Source organism: Gouania willdenowi, chromosome 6, assembly GCF_900634775.1.
Source record: "Gouania willdenowi chromosome 6, fGouWil2.1, whole genome shotgun sequence".
Taxonomy (NCBI): domain Eukaryota; kingdom Metazoa; phylum Chordata; class Actinopteri; order Blenniiformes; family Gobiesocidae; genus Gouania; species Gouania willdenowi.
Window position 1 is genome coordinate 13,755,090 of NC_041049.1, and position 16,694 is coordinate 13,771,783.

Here is a 16,694-nt window from a genome sequence, read left to right on the forward strand (position 1 = left end):
TTGGACAGCTCGCAAGAGAACTGATTGGTCAGGAGGCTTTAGCACGAGCTAAAACACTCGGTTAATCGTTCAGCCTAAGTTACCATGGTGATTTAGCTCCATAAGTCGTTAGCAAGATTTGTAGTCCAGCACACATTGATTAAATCCTGGAAGTTAGCGCGATAAGAGTAATAAATAATTTGTTTTGTTTAGTTTTTGTGGTTGTTTTGTGCATTTTTCTCTCATTTTGCGCTTTCTGTTGCTGTCTTGTGTGTTTTTACTTTCGCTTTGTGTGTTTTTGAAGTCATTTTGCATACTTTCCTCTCATTTCGTTTTTTGTTGTTGTTTTGTGTGTTATAAGTTAATTTGTGTATTTTTGTTGTCATTTCGTAATTTTGGAGATATTTTTTGAGCTTTTGTTTTCAGTGTTTTTGTTGTCGTTTTGTAATTTTGTAATTTTTCTCTAATTTTGCGTTGCTGTTTTTTTTGTTATGTTGCCATTTTGTATGTTTTTTGAAGTCATTTTGTGCATTTAGTTTAGGGGTTGCTGAAAATTAGATCGAAGGCCGCCAGTTGCCTATGTCTGCTCTAAAGTATGTCATTAGGCTCAAAAGGTGTCATCAAAATACTTTTTTTTTGCACAGGCATCAACATTAATACAGACAATTTGTCAGGTAGCGATAACAGTGATTGGTCTCTAAAGGTTTGGTAGGCAACACTAAAAGGCATAGAACCCATGTCTCATATTAATAGCATCTCCCCGATGCTTGCAATTATCTGTGTTGCCAACTTATCCACTTTGTTGCTGTGTTTAGCTCGTTGCAGTCCCCTCTAGCAACTCGTTATAAAAAAAAAAGCTACTATCCACAAACCTAGCAAATTTTGTCTGGTGTTGTTCGAGATTTTTGAAGATTAAAACATTTTTTGTTTCTCTTCAATTAGCAGCGGGTGCTGCTGTGAGCCCCTCCCCTCTCACAGAATACTCACAGGCAGCCAAGTCCTCACTTTAAGCTGGATACACACAAAGAAAACCAGGCTGTGTTTGTTTTCCACCTTAGCGACCGTCGATAAAAAAACCGCAAGATTATTATGTTTTATTCGATTATCCTATAAGATTAGCCTGTGGCCTGAGTTGTGTTAAGAGTGAATTTGTTCCAATAATCGGCACAAAAACAAGGCAGGGCCTACAATTGTAAATATCATATTTACAACTCAAACTCCACATGATATATGTGTTTGTTGTTTTTACTCATTTGTATATTTTTTTGTTTGGTGTATTTTTCTGTAATGTATGTTTTTTGGAGTCATTGTGTGTATTTTTTAATCTTTCAGTTGTCTTTTTGTGCATTTTTTGCAGAATTATTGTTTTTTGTTGCCATTGTAGTGTGATTCTGAAGTCATTTTGTGTATTTTTGTATCTTTTTTGTGTAGTTTTGTGCATTTCTGTTGTCGTTTTGTGCACTTTTGTATAAATATTGTTCAGTTTTTTGTTTTATTTTACTCATTTAGTATATTTTTATTATAAATACTGTATGTGTGGTGAGGGTGTGTTTTGAGTGTGTGTGCGTGTGTGAGTGACTCGCTACCTGTGACTACCTCCATCTCCTCGGTGGGTTTACTCTCACACACATGCACGCGCATCAGCCGCATACGTGCACACACTCCGTCACACACTCTAAACGGCTCTGTGTGCGTTCAGCATGTACATCTAAGGTGCCCATTTGGTTATATAGCACATCGTGAAAATATCAGCGTTTATAATGCCGTATCAGCTGAGAAATTTGCATTTTTTGCCGTTCAACACAGCCGCGATCATTGGCCGCCAATAATTTCACGTCGTCATAACTTCCGGGTCCCATTTGTCCAGTCTCAACAGTGAATGGTCAAACAAACATGAAAATAAATGACCAAAATACTCCAAAATAACGGATGCACACAGATACCGCGTCGGGGAAATAATCACTCCACAAACACACGCGCACACACACACACAGACCTCTTTTTGCTTTATAGATAGATTAGATAATTTTCCCGACTACATCGAATCAGATTTCCTTTTCATTTGTTTTTTCTCTCTTCTTCGAATCGAAAAGGATTTCCGACTTCAGGTGGCGTTCCAAGTCACTTTTTCAAGAAGGTGATTTCTGAGTTGATTGGAAAGCAGCATTAGATCACTGTTAGATGTTATTCAATCACGTGAGATAAGATTTGTGGCTTGCAGGAAGATCAGTGGTGAGACAGGATGTTAATGTGTTTTTGGTTTGCTGTGTTGAGATTATCAGAGTTTATGACATACAGTACAATTAAAACTGTTCTCTCTATCTATTTAAACTTCATGTGGGGGTTCTGGCACAGATAAAACATTTCTTCAGATTTAGACATAACTTATGTGTGAACCCTGCTTTGTGGGATTTTTGAATGGCGATTTTTGTTGGAGATGTTGAGGATGTCATCAGCATATACGTAAACAAGCCACTTTAATCCCTGGTCCACTATCTGAAAGTCTACAAATAAAACCAAAATTTGGCAACTGAGGATGTCAGAGGTTTATATATATATATATACACAATCTAGCCCAGGGTTGGGCCCAAAAGTGGGTAGCGGACCTGTACTGGGTGGGTCGCGAACAGCTGGTGAAAGATAAATAAATACTTAATGTCTCATGTTGGACTTGTCTTTTATTTTGACAGGCATGCTGTGAAATGCATGTTGAACAGAAAAATATATAGATTGATGTTTTTAAAAAGATTATATATGTGTTTTCAACATTTATTTTTGAAAAGCTAAATAAAAAACTGAAAACTACATTGAAAAAAAATAAGCGGGTTGCGACGTAATGACCGCGACAAAATTTGGGTCACAGGGTGAGACGAGATGAAAAAACCTGGCCTAAGCCTATTTACCTGATAAAAAAGACAGTACATGGAAAATATAGAGTGCCCCTTTTTTAGGTCCGTTGGGTTCTGCAGGTGGTAATATTTGTGTGTGAAAGTGGACCATCTTCCTTTGCATTTGTTAGTTACATATTTTGGAATGTCATTTTTTTCTCATCGAGCTAACCCATCTTCATGCATTCCCAGTATGTTGTTATTATTATTATTATTATTATTAAGCATCAGGTTTCATATCTTCTGGCACTTTGTGGCACTTGAACTCACCTAATCCAACATTTGCTGTAAATGTTGCCAGTAATGCTGCAGGATGCTAAAATGTTCAGTATAACCACTAATAATTCAGTACATAAAGGCCCTCAGGTTATTTCTGTGCGATAACAGGTATTTATATAAAACACATCTGATTCATGACAATGGAATAAAATAATTGAAAATATTTACATGCAACAAACCAGTTGACTGGAGAATTATTAATAATTGTATACATAATATGCAGCACTAAAGGGAACTCTAAAGTAATTTGTATGCAATGTGGGAAAAACAGAACTCTATCCACATTAACAATGTATTAGTTGATATACCATAATCTTATCCAACATTAAAATATAAAATATTAAATGTGCATTAGTGTCTTCAGGAACTCATTTATACGATAGATACAGTTCTAAACACACACTTAAACATACATTAAATATTCAATAATAGCTTCATCGATAAGTCAACACAGGCTGGCTGGTTGTAATTTGTTCCTGTTGCAAAGGGCAGAGAAGCAGAATATATGGAGCATATTATGGTTTTTGAATAGAGACGACCACATAGGCTTAGTGCTGCTGATAGCATCGGCGTGCAGAAACATGATGCCTGAATAGCAATGAAAAGGACCAGCTTTGCTGGCCATGAATACATTATGGGTGATGTGCTAGCTCACACACCGGTTTAGTGTGTGTTTGACTTGTGCAACAGACCCCTCACACCTGACACTGAGGAAGACGATTGTGATTGTGATGTAGGGTGTTACAGCTGAATGGTACCAGCACGACAGCTTATCAAATCCACAAAATACACCTTCACGCAGGGCGTAGCACCACACCATCTTTTTGTGCTCCTACTGTAAATTATGTACACTATACTAGTATTCTTGCATTGTATAGGCTTTTATTTCACAATAATCTAATGACTATATTTCCATTTATTGTATTTTATAAATCAGTGGTTTATTGAATATTATGTTTGTGACATACTTTGCTACAATTTAGTGGCGGCTGGATTTTTTTTAATTAAATTTTTTTGGGTGAGGAAGGAGGTATAACTATGTGTGTGTGTGTGTGTGTGTGTGTGTGTGTGTGTGTGTGTGTGTGTGTGTGTGCGTGCGTGCGTGCGTGCGTGTGTGTGTGTTCATTTGAGCATTATGAGGGCCCTGCTGCTGTGCCTGAAACTGAAGTCCATTGACTAGGAAAGGTTGCTGATAGATCTTGTATTTTTACTGTGCGACTAGTAAAAGCATATTAATCATATTGCTATATTTATCTAGTTAATAAAAGGTAAATAAAGAATGATTAGAATCATGGGGACACTCTGGCCACCTAATTAAGACTTAGTGGCAGCAAATTGTAGTCTTCAAAATCATGTATTTTACATAATTGCATTTCCAATTAACATTTGACGTGCAAAAGGATTGTTCCAGCATTTGAATGTGTGAGAGTGAACGTAGTTAATTTCAATCAAAATAATATATTGACTAAAAAGATGTGTGTTTTAAAGCTCACCTCAGAAGATTTAAATAAGCAGTTGCTTTGCCTCATTTCACCTTATCTCCTTCTCCTTTCTTTCTTTCCATTTTTGGCAAGATGACGTAATAATCTGACAACCGCTAAGGTTAGTGACGTGTGCATGTCCCTTTAAATGTTGTCGCCGCAAGAAATTGTGGGTCAGAATTATCTCGTCTCCTTTGGCAAAGGATGCATCAATGTTTCCTAGAAAGTAGAAAGTTTAGTGAACGATCAAAATACCATAATGCCATTTAAAGCAGAACTAATTAACTTTTTCACCTTAATAAATCTTTCTCATATCCCTGTGTTTTAAGTGTTTATGGGGTGATTGGGGGGTCTTTCATCTCCCCCGACTGTCTCTGGCCAGAAAACTGCACTTGCAACTTTCCTGCCTCCTACCCGAGGGCAAGACGTACTGCTTAACGGCAGCCCAATACAAACTAATGTTAGATTATGACCAGCCCTGTGGCTGCACATGGATGTCAACAAATTCACTTTTGTCAAACTTATATCATGGCAGAGCCAGCAAAAAAGGGCAGAAAAGACCTTTGTCTAAGGAACGGAGCAACTCCATGCAGTAACAGCTCAGCAGCAACACACAGCTGTCGTCACGGCAACAGGCACGCACATACGCTCACAACCCAGCACTCCATCAGGCAGCACACACACAAATATCCACACTGCCATCCGTATTACTTCCACATCATTCATTTATTTTACTTGTCTCTCTTCCTCGTACTGTTCACATGGTCACATTAGACTAGATGTGTGAAAGCACCCTTAGCACTAGAATTACTGGGATTTTCCAGACACCCTCTCAGGTCCTGGCAATGGCTCAAAAGACCCTCAGCTGAAACTGACACCGACAATCGGCATCCTTTCATTTGAAAATGTGTCCATTGCTGGAGGAATCAGCAGGGGGGGGGGGGAGATGAGAGACTGACTCACACAGAGCGTTCCAAACATTACCTTACAAGCCTTTTCACACTCTCGCTATGATTCAGTTCTTACGCATTAGGTCAATGGTCAAGAGGGATAAAGTCACCATAGCTGACTGTAAACAGTGGTATCAATCTCCAAGGTAGAAATGCTGAGTTAGCTGCTAAAGCTAATGCTGCACACAAGCTAAAAAATCAGGTTTTTCCTGGCTTTTCAACAGTGATCGATCAGCTAAACAGTGCTGTTCCACTTATCGGCCTTTCCATCTTGTGCACTTCCTTCACATTTGTAAAATAATATCTTAATAAAAATAATCATGGACCTAGTTAGAGAATGGTGCACCTCGTAAATTTACCTTTTCAAAGTGAGAACTCTACTATACTGTGCTTTTCACACTCGAAAATCTTGCTTTACTATCAGTAATAACAATACATTTTATTTATAAGCACATTTCAAAATCTCAAAAACACTTTACAGTTGTTAAAACTAAAAAAGTAAATAAAATTAAAAAAAAAAAAACTATCAACAATAAAGATAAATAGAGAAAATACAGGAGTAGGAAGCAAAACAAATCTCAGTTGTTCTTTTGTATATTTCTCATGTCACACATTCCTCATCATTAAATCTCAGCAAGAACTGAAAAAAAAGTGACTCCCCCTCCTGTGGTGCCTTGTTTACATAACAAAAGCGTCTGTTTGCAGATTAAGGCTGGGATACACTGTGCGATTTTTTGAATAGTTGTACTCAGCTCCAGCTCAAACTGTGCGACTCGTGCAGAGCACGAATGTGTGCAGCTCACGATTCATATTCTCACACTGTGGACCGACGCTGACACGATATGACTGCTCACACTGTACATTCATACACAACACGTCGGGGTCTTGTTTCCGGAAATGCATCGTACAACTTAGAGGAAGAAGAACAAGAACACTGAAGCATCGCCATTAAAACAGACGAAGAAGAAAAACCCAGAAGTGGAGAGACACTCATAAATCTCAGCAAAAAGAGCTTTAAAAAAGAAAAGACGGCGATGTGATGGACCAGGAGCTAGCAAGACAGACGTGGGCAGTACAGTCCGTCAACTTTACAGCAGTCCTATGGTGTTTGCGCATGTGCAGTGTGAGCATTTACGGTAAGCTGGTCCGTGGCACTGCTTCAACTGTGCGATACCCTCACAAGGAGCTCATGAGGAGCCTACAACCCTACGATTGCTGATCAGGAGCTGGTCTTGAGGTGTTAATCGCTTCTCGTGACCCCATGTATACGACGCGATGCACGACCCACGATCCAGCAGAGACTCGCACAATCCCTCAAAATAGTCGCATGAGTCGAAAATCGGCTCAAAATGGGCCAAAAATCGCACAGTGTATGCCTGCCTTTAGGAGAAGGTGTTAGGTAAAAGCCTTCAGCTCAAGTGACCATTCTGTGGGCTCCATAGGTATAAGTATGAATCATCAATGGGGCTTCTAGTGTTAGTGTCACTGTTGTATTAGGATTTTTCCGTGATCAGTTGCCACCGTCTTGGTAGCATGTAGCTGTGGGGGCGGTGGGGGTGCACAGTTTTTACGACATTGACATAGCCAAAAGGGACCTTTAGGGGGAGCGCTAAGCGCAAAATTCCTGATTTCTGCTTTAAAAGGTTATCTGCATGACCTGCATTTAGAGTCCTCCAAACGTGCATGTGTTCTTGGTACAACACTGGAAATAATCATCTTAAAATGTGACTTTTTTTTGTGTTTCTTTTACAATCAATAATTCACAACACCATAAAAAATTAAGTGGTGCATTGTCTGCTTTATGTTCCTTATATAAAGTCTTTATAGGTCCTCATTTGGCTCAGAATATGGGAATCAATTTGTGAGCACATTCAATTACACAGCAAATACACCTGTTTGTTAGGCAATGCTTTACGCTGATTCAGCGTAAATAACCTTAACAACGTCTTAAATTATCCACTTGTTATTCAGGGAATCGTATACAAGCTGTTAACATAAGTCAGTCCTTTTCTTCTTCGTCTTTTTTTTAAGCACAAATTAAACATAGATGTCTCACACTTTGGTCGGGGGCTGTGAATGCACTATTACTTTGGCCAACAATGAGCCGTGAATAGATTCTATCAGATCGATGCGTCTTGTTCGTGAATTATTCTTCCGTTATCGACACATGCTCACTTGGCCTGGGGCTTTGCTTCTTCCAGCAATACACAGCGTTACTGCCAAAAGACAGGGTGACTAGATAAATACAAATAAATTTAAAAAAAAACTGTATAAACATATTTTTAAAAAAAAACAAAATAGTGCTTGAAAAACATTCTCAAGATAAAGTTGTGGATTTTCATGACGGAGCACATCGAAGCTTTACACGCAGACATTTGACAGACACCACTGAGATTTTACTCCCAACTGTGAGTGTTTGATATTTTGGTGACTTGTCCCAGACTTGACTTCACTTTAGCAGGCAGGGGGTTGTGATGGAGGCAAAAATGCTGCAAAAGCAATTTTAGTCTTCAGGATTATGTTGATTTAAGGTTGCACCATGCACTTGCTCTACAACCACTTTATTAAGTACACGAGGCAAGGTCAGAGGAATGTGATGTCTTTTGAAGGTTTGAAAGATATTGCCAACAATACTAAATGTTGCTTCGAAAATGGAATATTTTATTTATTTATTTTCTAAATTCAATTAAAGGATTATTTTCTCAAGAGGCGTAATCCTCTCTTTTAAAAGGTTTATTTTTTTCTACACAAATAAGACGAGAAATATACAAATAAAAGTTCACTCTTTAAAAGTGTTTACCAGTCATTTTCATATTATATATTTATATACAAAGATGGGCAAATCATTTACAAGATCAGGGAGATTTTATCATTACTGCATTTGTATTAACATGTGTATCTACCATTGTTGGCAAAAAGATACAAAATATGGCAACACTTGAGTGAAGGGCATCTGTTCCGCTTTGTGTCGTATGTAGTATTTTCTGTGTTTCACAATTTCACATCTTTGCTCCAATCAGCAGGTCAGCAGTGATTGGCCAGTGCATGGGAAGCTGAGATGTCTGTCCTGGTTGTGTAGTGTGTGATTTCCTTGGTTTACCCAGGGTTTTAGGTTCTATTGTTTCGTCTCCCTGGTTTTAGTGCTTTAAGTCGGTGGTTCCCAACCAGGGGTACGTGTACCCCTAGGGGTACTTGAACACATTGCAGGGGGTACTGGGAAACACTGATGAATCTATTTCCAACATGCTGAGTCATGTTTAAGCCTATTTCAGACACTGTACATGCTCATCCAACATCTTTTCCACTCATTGACAATAAACAGCATTATTGGAATAAACGATATTGTGGCATTAAAATCTTACTAAATTGTTACTAACATGTTATGCACATTACTAAAAATGGAGGTAAATATATTCTCTGATATACAATAATTGTAATACATAATATTGATATTTGTTATTTTTCCCCAGTAGTTTTGTGTTCAGATTTATTTAGGAGTTTTGTTTGTTGGTTTGGCCTCGGCTAGAGTAAACACTTGTAATTCTGGTTTCATACACGGCTGATGACGTCACATGTAACAACGGGGACGGCGTCTCTGAAGGTTCATTTATAGAAATGTAAACAAAGGCTAAACTAAAGCTTTACCATTGAAATACATAACAATAAGTGCAGCTGTACTTTTGATTAATATGTTCTTTTTTACAAAATAATTGTTTGTTTTGTGTCTGAATTAGTTTTGGATCAAGTTGTTCAAAGGGAGCACTGTAAATATGCTCAAATGTTTGTAGCCAAAATGTGTCATATGTTGTAATAATGTAATAATAATTTTATATAGCGCTTTTGTATAGATTATTATCCAGTGAAAACAATCTATACCTGGTGGATTAAAATAGAGCCGATATCCCTGCAGGAAAAGAAACAAAGATAAAATAATAAAAAGTTAAAGCAAACAAATCCATTTGTAATATTCCCAATGAAAATCGATAAGAGAATTGGTCAGGAATCGAATCAATAAGCAGTATTGACAATGAAATCGGAATCACTAAATTCTTATCAATTCCCATCCCTAGGTGTCTTGTCATAATAATGACAGTGTAATGTCAGCCATATATATAAAACTTCAAGAAAAGTGTCACTGTGTATACTATCTCAATGGGCATTCAAAATCTGCAATGTTATATTATAGATTAATAAGACTGCATAATACAAATGCACAGTTTCTTATTATGTGGGGAACAGCTGATCAGCTGTTATATTATAGTCCCTTGTCCTTAAGTCATAAATTCTCCCATGCATAGAAAAGAAAGTAAAACCTTGTTTGTTCCAACTCCTAAATGTGAACCTTCTGTCAGTAACAGCGAGGCCTGAGTCAGTGATCTGACATTTAGTATTTCAGTGGTAATAACAATGTAACAGAAGCATTAGCAAGAATTACGTCATCATATAATGTTAAGCTTTGTGCTTCCTGCATCACCATGTCCACAACTAACATTTGTACAAGATCTACCATAGTTTCTTCTGACTATCTGTCTGTCGTTATCTTTCCTCTCAGTTGCAGCTTTTGTTGTGGATGTCCCGTCTCGTTTACCCTTCATTCTCACCACCTCCCCCTCTGTGCTCCCAGCAAGCAATATCAGTGGCATGTTCAGTCTCAATTACACATCCCCTCACCAACAGACTCTATGTTGTCTATATCTGTCAAATCAGGGCCTCGGTAATCAAACCATGAAGAGAACATTAGCTTATTGTTTAAATGGAATAAGTCAGAGATCTGAGCATCTACTGGTGTTAAACATATGGTTTTCCAGACTAGGGCAGAAATATAGAGCCTTCAATTTCCAGTGATCGGACGGGGAAAAAAAAAAATCAGGTTCTGAAACCAAAAAAGCAATCTGATCCATTTCCTTTTTCTCTCTTTAATTAAAATCAGGCCACAATACAACACGGATGACCCACTTGTATGTTTTGGGACAATATCAGATAGATAGATAGATAGATAGATAGATAGATAGATAGATAGATAGATAGATAGATAGATAGATAGATAGATAGATAGATAGATAGATAGATAGATAGATAGATAGATACTTTATTCATCTCCAAGAGAAATTCACAATTTCACACGCTATTCACACGCTATTCACACGCTATTTTTCATCAGAAAATGAATGACTGAATGTCAAGAAAGCTTGTCAAACAGTTGAATATGTTCAATTCCACCTGCTCACAATAAGTGTTACAGTTCAATTAGTAATCATGTCATTCTGAAGTGTGTTTCTAATGTGTTGTGAGGAACAAAAAGTTCAGATTATTATGACTGCATTCAAATCTGAAAAGGTACGGGTACAAAGACAGAGTTAGCTGTTGGTGTATTAGCTGAACTGGTTATTTTTTTAACCTGGTGACAGGTCATAGCAGAAGCATCTATAATTACACTACAATTACGCATTTCCATGGTTTTTCCTGTTAAACGGGTGGCTGAGGGTCTAGCAGTGTGGCTAACGGCCATTTTAAGCTTGTGTGGCTTTATTTTGGCGTAACAATCCTTTTCGTAAATTCTAAAAAGCATAAAAAATATAAAAGTAATAACTAGCTATTTGGTACAATTTCAGTAAGTTTCATAGTAAAGCTAAAACAGAAAGAAGTGTAACGTGACGTGGAATTGATGGTGAAATGGATAAACGCTGACGCGCAACTGGGAACATTTTAATTGAAGTTTTATACATAAGGCTGACATTACGCTGTCATTAGTATGAATCATGTGTCATGAAGGCTGTCATTAAGTGTTGTTTGCTAAAGTATGACACTTTTGGAGCTATGTTGGCATTTTAGGGTTAGGTGGGGGTATCTCGTGGGGTTAGGGATAGGGTTACGAAGGATTAGGGTTGGGGTAACGAACGACGCATAATGACAGCCGTCATGATCCCTTATTCATGCTACTGACAGGTGTCATGTCATAATAAAGAACTCTAACCCTTACCACATTTTTAAATGGAAAATCTTAGAAAAACGTTGCATACTTGTGTTGAGGCAACATTTGCAAGACTTCCACAAAATCAAACAAAAGGGATAAAAGCGTGAATAAGTAAACAAATGCAGTCAAAAAATAGCATTTCCTTATATACATGTTTTGTACTTTCCTTTAGTGCGTATGCAGCTTTACCACATTTACACATTGTTATTGTGCAATTACTGTATTTGTGAGATATTAGGCTTTGATTCACTTCCTTTAAATAAAATAAAAAAAAGTGATTGGTTTCTACGCCCTTTTACCCTGTAAATCTCTGAGTGCTCTGCTCCTCTGCTGGCCATAGTGCTCTGAGGGCTAATCTAATGGCCATATAAAACCATTCTTTTAGTCCTCTCCTCTTGTGAAGATGTCAGTATTCATCCATCGATTCCCTTCTTTCTTCAATTCAACTTGAGCTTCAAAGCGTCCAGTCTTCTTCTTGCCACTTTACTCTCATCCGCGCCTTTTATTTCACTCTTTTTTCAATGTTCCATTGACTTCCCTCCACTCACTCTCTCTACCTCTTTTATCCAAGTATCTTTCCTCCCTTCATCCTGAACACAACACCATTCTCCTTAGAAACTCCTGATCCATTTATTCCTTCCTCAAAGGCACTCGCAGCCAAGATTCCATAATCAAATCTCATCGTGCTTTATTGTGTTGTCAGGTCGGAAGTTAGTAAGAAAAGAAGCAGCCGCCAACAGGGGAAAACAAAGGCTCCGAGTGTGTTGTCAGTGCACTTATTTTAGCTATTGTTTAGCCGTCGCTCTTCTCAGTGCTACCTTCTTTCCATTGTTTAATGTACTCATACACAGTGACTCTCTATTAGCTGCTCCCGCTTGCCAAAACCCTCCACCCACCCTTCAGAACCTCTCCCACATTTAATTTCAATGCAAGCAGCAACCCTCGTGAGGCATGTTCCCCTGACCTCAACTTAATGTAATTCTGTCAGTCCGTATCCGACCTGAAGCTTCTCGCTTTGAGCGGTTTCTCACATAGCCCTCCATTGAAAATTCCCTCAGTGTTATTGGTTTGCAGCTAAACTGAGGCTTCATTTGCTGATAAACAATAAGTAGTACTCTCATTACTTGTTTTTTTGCCAAAGTGCACCCATGAGGTTTGGATAGCAAGTTTACTGCCATAATTGCATTTCTGACAGAATATAGCTCCAAGAAAAACAGTTATTTAACATAAAGGAGAGATTTCAGAAAGGTCTGCGTTCTAAATGAGTAAGAAATGGGTCTTTTATCGAGTAAGTCTTCTGTCAGTAGTACTAGTCAGCATTAGTAGCTTGAATTAACCAGTCATAGCACTTGTCTATTATTAATAGAATAATTTCAGTCAGAATATTACATTGTTTGGAAAAAAAAAAAAAAAAAAAAAGTGATGGTAATTCCAAGCCAGCTAATACAAAAACATTTAATGTGGGGAAAAACTTACTTTCATTCCTAGATCTGATAATGAATCAGAGCAAGTTAACCATTATAATGCTCTGATTTTAATCACAAAGTTAGTGCTAGCATTCTTTTTAATGACATTTCTAACAATTACCTAATCTAAGAAGTAAGGATTGAAAAAAGACAATGTAAATTGTGTGAGATGTGAGTTACATTAGAAAAATCAACAGAAAAGATCAACACCTGTATTGTTCAGAGATGGGAAACAGTAAGGGCTATGGAAATGTGACTGTCAAATCTGAGGGCCAGATGTCAGCCTTTAAAACACGTCAAACTCGGAGAAATGTTGAAAGAACTCCAGCCATGGTTTCTTAAATTATCTCATTAAAAAAATCTCACCAAATTAAATAAAAATTGGTCAAAAAATCAAAAAAAAAAAATCAAAGGACATTTAAGTATCTGTCACTTATTGCCTAGATATTGTTGATGCATTCTATACTTTAAATCTAATTTATAATGGAAGTGCAAAGTTGGACACATTATTGTCGAAATTGTTAATTTTCCCGCCTAAAACCTGTGGCCCACTTGTGATCAAACTGGTCTGAATTTGGCCCTTGAACATAAATGACTTTGATTCCCATGATTTAGAATAATAAGTGATCTGAGCATTAATACAAGAATGAACTAACATATTGTAATTTTATAGATATATTTTCTCGTGTTTTGTTTGTTGTTCCCTCTTTTGTTTTTTTGACTCATTTGGTTAATTTATGTTAAATGTATATTGTATATCAGTCTGTCATTTTGTGTACATTTGTAGGCGTCTTGTCTGTTTTGCGAGTCATCCAATTTATTTTTTATGTAATTCTATTATATCTAAAATGAGTCTGAATGCTGCACATGGCCCTCGTGCCGTCAGTTGCTCATGTTTGCTGTAGGTATATGTATAAGGTGTTTCCTCCCACAAACATTCTAACATTACCATAATGAGAAGATGTGCACATGACAGCTTGACATGACTACATATCAACTGTTTCGCTTTCAATTAGAGGGATGACAGTGGATCCGCAGGCGACATAGCCGGACATCCACAGGAGGTTCTTTGAGGAAGCTTTGGAAGCAATCTGCCTTTAGGCTGAACACTTCAGTAAGAAGCCTGGACAGCTAGGGGAAAAAAAGAAGTGGAACATTTCCTGTTGTGCATTCTGTGTAGACCAAGTACGATAATCATTCACATTTTAGAGGCTTGGAGGAAATGTCTATTCCCATCAATAATGACACAGTAGGTCCAAATGTACAGTATGCGTACCTTCATTTCTTCAGAAAACCTTAATGAAATGCGCAACCTGGATCTGATCTGGATGAAACTCATTGCAGTAATTGAGGAACCACCTGACATACTGTAGCTGACTGAAATGTATTAAATATTGGTCAAATATGAACTGAGATGTGATTTTTTTCAATACTCGCAATTTTTTAATGTTTTATTGAAATCCTGCTAACAAACAAACAGATGTTACCTCCTTGGCGGAGGTAATAATGGAAACTGACACAAAAGGAAAGGTGACTTGTTCTGATAAATGTAATTTTGAAGCCAGGAATGGTTCAATTCCAAGTGATTATGAAACAACTTAAACTGAAATGGCCTTTTCATAAAATATTGTTTGAGTTTATCGAAATTATAAATAATACTATAGTAATTTCTTATGTTCTATACGATTTAGGGAGAAAAATATTTTCAAACTTCAAACAAATACTGCTCTAGCCTACAAAGAGTAACGCTCAATCTTAAACGAACATGCAATAGCTTCTCGTGAAAACAGGAGGGTGTAAACACAATGCCTCTGGATTTATTACATGATGGTGGTTGCCCTGTAAAGTGATACTGCCACAAAATAAATCAATAGCTTGATTAGAAAGTAATTTTGAGGGTTATTGGTGGTCTGGGCTTCACAAGAAGGGGTTGTTCATCAGAAAGCAGAGGTTGAGGAAAATACACGACCCAGCCCTTTCTGCAACAGCCTGAATCAATGAGAGGAGATCGGAGAAGCTATTGGCAACATGAGAGCATGATGAGCAATACTCTCCGAGGTCCAAAACAATTGAATGGCAATCTCGAGTAAAGACAGGAGACAAAGAGTCTGCGAGACACACTGTAAAGACTGTAGACATGTGAATACGGAGCCAAAAAAGTGGTAAAATGGCTAAAGAATGCAAATATTGCATTAGGGCCAATTGTTTTGCAGTAGAAAACCTCTTCCAATGCAGCAGGTTTGACATGGTTGGAGCTGAAACACTGCATGTGCCCAAATTGGTGCAATATGGCAGGAAGCCTGGGCACAGGATCGTCTACGCTATAGGGTTCCTCTAGTTTCCCATAAAAACAGAGAACAACCCCATCACTACCCACTTTGGTGTCCCATGGGCAGCTCCCATTCCTTGTAAACAGCTGGATGGCTCCTGGCTTGTAAATAAGAAGAGAAGGTGAAGGAGGAGGGGTGACAGGTAGAGGCCGGCAGGAAGAAGATTGGGAGGAAGGGAAAGGAGAGAGATGGAATTGAGAGATGGGTAAGGGCTGTAAAGTGATTCATTGTGCATTCACAATGTGCACTGAGAGCTCTAGTGTCATGTTGAAAAAGAGAGAGAGGGAGTAGAGTGAGGATAAAGGAACAAGCACAAGGCAAAAAAGGGTTGGGGGAGGGTTTTGGGGACGAGGAAAAATGAAGAAGCATTATAAAATATGTAGGCTCCAGGATATGAGGCAAAAGTTTAGGCAATGTAGCAGAGAGTGCAACAGAATACGGCTGCCTCTGGGAAAGAGTAATGGGGAGAATGGGGTGGCGCTGTGGGCAGACACTGTGGGCAGGCGCTGTGAGTAGGCGCTGTGGGCAGGCACTGTGGGCAGGCACTGCAGCGAAAAAACAAAGAAAGGAGAGCGAGACAAGCAGCCAGGAGAAACAATGTGGTGCCATAAAATGCCAACTGTGTGCCACTGCAGTCTCCGCTCTCTCATAACAGCACTGTGTGAGTTACTGTTGCTGCAACCTGATGCACACACACACATACACACACCTCTCTGCTTACAATGTGCTCACTGATGACTTGGAGGTCCTCTCTATGTCGTTATGAGCTGAGAAGTTTTCTCATCTATTTGATGAGTAGTTACATTAGTCTGACATCTTTTTTTCTTTCTTCTTCTTCTGAATGGCACCCAAGGGTCCTTTTGGCCTTTTTTGGGGCCCATTTTTCATTTGACTGTATGTGTACTTCACAGTATGTGCATTTGCTGCTGTATAATTCTCCTCAGTGGTGGACGCTTCAATAATTTAGTGATTATGCACATTATTCTTCAATGAAACCATTATATTGTCCAAAAAGGTCTCTTTAGGATTAAATTAGATTAGATGGTTTTTTTAAAGGGGACAGTGCAATTTCATACACTGTAACACATGAACAAACATGGTTAAAAAAAAAAAAAGCCAGAATTAGCCAGAAGGCTATTTTTTTATCTGTAGATAGACTGGGTTTGGTTTGCCTGTGGCAGGAGTTACAGGTATAGACTGCCTATAAAGGAAGCCCAGCCTCAGTTGGAGGGAGAAACCCTGAGTGAGCAGAACTGATAAATCTGACAGCAAAACAAACAGAGGGTAAAGTAGATATGTTCAGGATTCATAAAATGTAGTCTGGCATCCCATTGCCTTTTTCTTTAG

At 38.2% G+C, this 16,694-nt stretch overlaps 1 protein-coding gene across 3 annotated transcripts in view; it reads right to left on the minus strand.

The window, feature by feature from the left end:
* grm8a (glutamate receptor, metabotropic 8a) overlaps nt 1-16,694 on the minus strand; it is a 369,998-nt gene that overhangs the window by 142,678 nt on the left and 210,626 nt on the right. The window lies entirely within an intron of this gene.